Consider the following 6,244-nt stretch of genomic DNA (forward strand, 5'->3'; position numbering starts at 1 on the left):
TGATTAGACTCTTCTTCAATGTCTCAAAAGCTGTAAGGCACTCGTTATCAAACTTGAAAGGAACATCTTTCTCTAACAGACTGCACAATGGCTTCGAAATTTTCAAGAAGTCTTTGATGAAACGCCTGTGGAAACCCGTATGGCCAAGAAAACTGCGAATTCCCTTAACAGAAATGGGTGGAGGAAGATTCTCAATGACTCCCACCTTGGCCTTATCCATCTCAAGACCCTTACTAAAAACTTTGTGCCCGAGAATGATACCATGTCACACCATAAAGTGACATTTTTCCTAATTGAGAACCAGATTGGTCTCAACGCACCTCTTGAGAACATGTCCAAGATTTTACAAGCATTCATCAAAAGAATCGCCAAAGACTGAGAAGTTTTTCATGAACACCTCCACATTCTGGCCAATCATGTCAGAAAAGATGGTCATCAAACATCTCTGAAATGTGGCTGGCGCGCCACAAAGACCAAAAGAAACTCATCTGAAGGCGAAAGTACCAAATGGACAAGTGAAGGTAGTTATCTCCTGATCTTCTGGAGCGATACAAATTTGATTGTAACCCGAATAGCCATCCAGAAGACAATAGTACTCATGACCGGCCAACCTGTCAAGCATCTGATCAATGAAGGGCAAAGAGAAGTGATCCTTCCTAGTGGCTTTATTTAGCTTCATGTAGTCCATGCAAACTCTCCACCCAGTGACTGTCCTTGTAGGAATAAGCTCATTCTTCTCATTTGCTACCATAGTAATTCCACCTTTCTTTGGCATATATTGAACCGGGCTTACCCATGAACTGTCAGAGATAGGGTAGAAGATCCCTGCATCTAGCCATATAAGAATTTCTTTCTTCATTACTTCTTTCATGATAGGATTAAGTCTTCTTTGCTGCTCGACTGTAGGTTTGCTACCTTCCTCTAGCAGAAATATATGCATACAGTAAGAAGGGTTGATTTCCTTGATATCTGCTATAGTCCATCTGATTGCCGACTTGAACTCTCTCGGAATCCTCAAAAGCTTTTCCTCATCACTGCCTGAAAGGTCAGATGTAATAATAACAGGCAGAGTAGATGCATCACCTAAAAATACATACCTCAAATGTTCAGGTAAAGGCTTAAGCTCAAGAGTGGGAGCTTCCTCCATAGAAGGCTTGAGGCGTTTAGGAGCTTTGTTCAATTCCTCCATTCCAAGATATTCAAAAGGCATATCAATTTTCCTTTTCCAGGGAGAAGTATTCAAATATTGCAATTGTTCTTCCCCTTCGTCATCTTCACTATCTGAATTCCCCAATAAGACTTTTTTTAAGGCATCAGACCTTAGCAATTGATCAAGTTCTGAGGTGACCACCGAATCGACCAACTGCACTTTTAAGCACTCCTCATTATTAGTAGGGAATTTCATAGCATTGAATATATTAAAAGTAACATCCTGATCCAGAACTCGCATGGTGAGCTCACCCTTCTGCACATCTATCAAGTTTCGGCCAGTCGCCAGGAAAGGTCTTCCCAAGATTATGGGAATCTTCTTATCCTCCTCGAAATCAAGAATTACGAAATCAGCAGGAAAGATGAGTATAAACCATAACCAAGACATCCTCTATAATACCTCGCGGATATGTAATAGAACGGTCGGCCAACTACAAGGTTATATAACTCGGTTTGGGATCAGGTAAATTCAACTGCTTAAAAATTAACAAAGGCATCAGATTGATGCTAGCTCTCAAGTCACATAAGCATCTGTCAAAAGACACTTTTCCAATAGTACATGGAATAGTGAAGATTCCGGAATCTTTAAGCTTCGGAGGCAACTTCTGTTGCAGCACAGCACTACATTCCTCTGTGAGAGCGACTGCCTCTAAATTATCTAGCTTCACCTTCCGAGAGAGAATACCTTCCATAAACTTTGTATAACTAGGCATCTACTCGAGAGCCTCGGTGAAAGGTATGTTGATATTAAGTTTCTTGAACACCTCTAGAAACTTCTCAAATTGCTTGTCCAGCTTTTTCTTCTGCAGCCGCTTAGGAAAAGACGGTGGAGGATAGATCTGTTTCTCCCCTGTATTACCCTCAGGTGGAGTGTGTTCAACAGTAGTCTTTCTTGGTCCCACTTATTTGTCCTGCTGCACTACTTCTTTATCAGCCCCAACTTCTTTAGTCAACTTTTGAGTTTGTTCGGGATTTGCAACCTTTCCAGACCTTAAAGTGATTGCCTTTACCTGCTCCTTAGCTTCCCTCTTTCCTTGCACTTCAGTGTCACTAGGTAATGTACCAGGCTGATGATTTAACAAGTCATTGGCAATTTGCCCAATTTAATTTTCCAAGATCTTGATAGAAACAACTTGACTCTTGCACATAAGCTTCAACTCCTCTAATTCAGATTTTTCATTAGCTTGTTACAGCTAGAGTTGCTGTCTAGGTACATACTATGGTTGCTGAAAACCAGGGGGTTGTACTGTTTAGCTGGGTACTGCTGATAAGGCTATTGAACCGCATTCTGAGTATTGCTCCAACTGAAATTAGGATGATTGCGGTTGTTGGGATGATAGGTGGCTGGCACTGGTTGCTGCGATCGCTGGAAGTTGCTCACGACCTGAGCCGATTCACTAGAAATTGCGCACTGATCAGTCTCATGGGCACCAGCACAAAGCTCACAGACACTAGTGATTTGATTTACTCCATAATTAGCCAAAGTGTCCACCTTCATCGTCAAAGCCATAAGTTGGGCAGCGATAGTAGTAGCTGCGTCCAACTCCAGAATTCCTGCGACTTTCCCCTGAGTCAGTCTCTGGAAAGGATTCTGGTACTCATTAGCAGCCATCAGTTCAATAAGTTCATAAGCTTCATCGTAGCTCTTAGCCCATAAGGCTCCTCCTGATGCTGTATCAAGCATGGGTCTAGAAGTAGCACCCAATCCATTTAGAAGCAATTAATAATCATCCAATCAGGCATGCCATGGTGTGGGCATTTCCTTAGCATCTCCTTATATCGATCCCAAGCTTCACACAGAGATTCCCCTGTTTGTTGAGCAAACTGGGTAAGAGCATTCCTGATTGCAGTAGTCTTCGCCATGGGGAAGAATTTAGCAAGAAACTTTTGCGCAAGATCCTCCCAAGCGGTTGTAGGATTTTTGTAACACCCCCAAATCCGGGGTCGGGGATTCGGGTTATCACGAGTTCCATTTCCATTAATAACACCCAATCTTAATAAACAATCAACTACTCTGTACTGTGACCCCACAATAAACACACACACCACAAGTTATAGTCTCAGAGATGAATATCCAAAAATAACACGAGTCATTTTATTCCAAAATTCTATGCCATTACACCTTAAAAGGGTTTCTGAATAGATTTACATAATCTGGTACATCAAAAGTTGAAAGCCTAGCCTATTGGTAGTTCCTACCTCAGCTACAGCGACATCAACGCATATAGGAAACTGCGGAACGTTTCCTATTCGCTCCCGAATTAGGAGCTTGGTCCTGTTCATCTTGTCTATCTGATGTTGTGTGATGAAAGAAGAAAGCAAGGGTGAGCAACAACCCCACCAAAATAATATGTATAATGATTTACAATATATGAGCATTCTCATAGTACTCATGAAAGTCTTGGTCAAGAAGAAATGAACCAAGTTGATATCTTAACGCGACCAAGTCACAAAATATTCAGTATATATACACATATATACTTTTCATAATCTTTGAAATCCTCTGACATGTATAATATACACAAAGTTCCAGTTTATAAGTGTATAAAAATATCGTTGCAAGGTGATCTCATATATCTAACCTTGTCTCAACATTTTTCTGAAAATCTTTGTCATTCATAAGACAATCATTAACTAGATATAAGTTTAAAAGATGAAGTTACAAGATACTCCAATTTGCTTATATCTTTTCCGAATACTACTTGAACTACCACCGTTCAAGTTATAATGAGCTTTCAACAGTTCATCACATAGATGAGACTACAAGACAAGATTTGAATAGATTAATCTTTGAAGTATTATTGAAGGAAATGAAGTTATGATATACTTCATTAAGTTCCGATATATATATATCCACATATACATCTTCTTTATACATTTCCTGAAAACCTCTGTCATGTAAAGTATGAACAGAGTTTGTAACATCCAATAAATTTTTGGAAGGAAAAAGAATTGTGGCATAACCCGATATCTTGCTGATCAGGCAAAGATACCAATAAGTAACCTTTTCTACTAGTAGATGGACGAATTCCCCACTGGTCATCACCCTGGACGCAATAGGACCTTATGCTGGACTGCCACTCAGCCACTTACGCATTTGATGGACTCCCACTGAGCCACTTACACTTTCATGGACGCCCACTGAGCCCATGTTGCTTATGCCGACTCGATAGATGGACTTACTTCCCAAACGTTGGGTAAGTAATCAATTCATTTACCAAAACCGCAACCTTGTTGCGAATATAAAATACACCACAGAGCCGGATCCCTCTGGTTTTGAGCGAGTATTTAAATCCCCTTTTAAAAGGAAGATCTTAAATATAAAAATGAGTTTTGGGATCCGCTCTAACTTTTGAAAATCATTTTAAAGACTCGAAAACACTTTAAAGAGTGTTTGGAGTAATGCTGATTTAATAAAATAAATCAGTCCCAATATATTAGAAAATATCTGAATATTATTATTTAAGTAATATTCCCATAAAGAATAATCTTTATACAAATAATTGAAGTATAATTTTTAAAACTTATACTTGAATTGAGTATTAAATAACCAAAGATATACTTATATGAAAGTACTATATTTATTTGAATAATCAAAAATAAGTTTGATTATCGACACCTTATTCTTTAATAAAATAAAGAATATAATTTAGTAAATAATCGGAGTCATAGGTCCTCAAATGAATATTCAAATAATATTCATTAAATAATATAAACTGAGTCATAAGTCCTCGAATGAATATTCAAGTAATATTCATTAGATAATATAAAGTTATCGAATAAACCTTATTCGATTAATAGTTTTAAAAACTATTCATATATATATATATATATATATATATATATTATACTCGGGAGCCTCGCCTCCCGATTTTAGAAAAAAGTTCACCTTTTGATCCCCTATACTAAGGGTATACGCAAATACCGCTTATCTCTAGCATAGGTATTATGCAACTAATAAGCATTTGAACCAATAGATATATAAATCAAGAATACGAAACAGGCATGCATATATACCATATCACATGCTACAATATATCGCAAGAATTTGCTAATAACAAATATGCATTTATCACAAGATCATGCATATACACATATACATCACAACAACAGTTATACGGGTAGAAAACTTGCATGAGTGCTCCCGGATAGACTTAAGCTTAGAGTGGGTCCGATAACCTATGAACAACAACATAAGTCGGAATTAAACCCCGGTCTCTTAAGAAACTAGACTTTAACCATTTAGAGTCCTAACGTTCGCTTTCGCGCTTAATGATTCACTTAAGTCGCTCGAGTACCCTCGGCTCCACCATTTTTAATAAATTAACCATTAAGGGTTTTAAGGCGATTCTTTCGCGAGTGCCTTACCAACTGCCTAATACACTTTACATAATTGTTTCATATCCCAATTAGTCATTTAAAGTCCTTAACCAAGGTTTCAAAGTAAGGCGAGGGGTAATGGTTCGGTCGCGAAACGCCGTTACTTAAAACGGTCATTTCTCCTAAACCGTACATCAGAATCAAACGAACTACATATCAAAACGAAACTCGTAACATGAACTATCTAATCATGGCAATGGTAAAAATCTAACAGGGAGTGCTCGGGTCCTAATGTTAAGAGCAAAAACAGTCTAAAGTAAATCGGACATTACGACGGCTATGTTTACGCGATTTCCCAAATTTTTACCGTTCCAAATCATATCAATCCAACTACCAATCAACAACAACTCAAGATACACATCAATGCTACTGATTCCAGTCATAATAAGCTCAAGGATCTCAACCAAATCATATATTATAACATCTCCAAATTCAACTACTTAACAATTAAGCTCGAATCATGCTTATCAGTCAAATTACTACTCATCCATCCAAACCATCTCCAAACTTCAACATTCAAACTTATTACTAAAGGGTGTGAAGATTTATACCTTTCTTGGAGCTTTTAATCAATGAAAGATCCTTAGAATTCCCATGGAAGCCTTGATCTATGCTTAAGCTACCTTGAACTTTCATAAAAATCAAGAAAACTAAA

At 38.0% G+C, this 6,244-nt stretch overlaps 1 non-coding gene across 1 annotated transcript; it reads left to right on the plus strand.

The window, feature by feature from the left end:
• Positions 1-2,950: 2,950 nt before the first annotated feature.
• LOC141716223 (small nucleolar RNA R71) lies at positions 2,951-3,057 on the plus strand. Its single transcript, XR_012572940.1, has one exon. It is a non-coding gene; the product is annotated as a small nucleolar RNA R71 (small nucleolar RNA).
• The last annotated feature ends 3,187 nt before the right edge of the window (positions 3,058-6,244 follow it).

Source organism: Apium graveolens, chromosome 3, assembly GCF_009905375.1.
Source record: "Apium graveolens cultivar Ventura chromosome 3, ASM990537v1, whole genome shotgun sequence".
NCBI lineage: Eukaryota > Viridiplantae > Streptophyta > Magnoliopsida > Apiales > Apiaceae > Apium > Apium graveolens.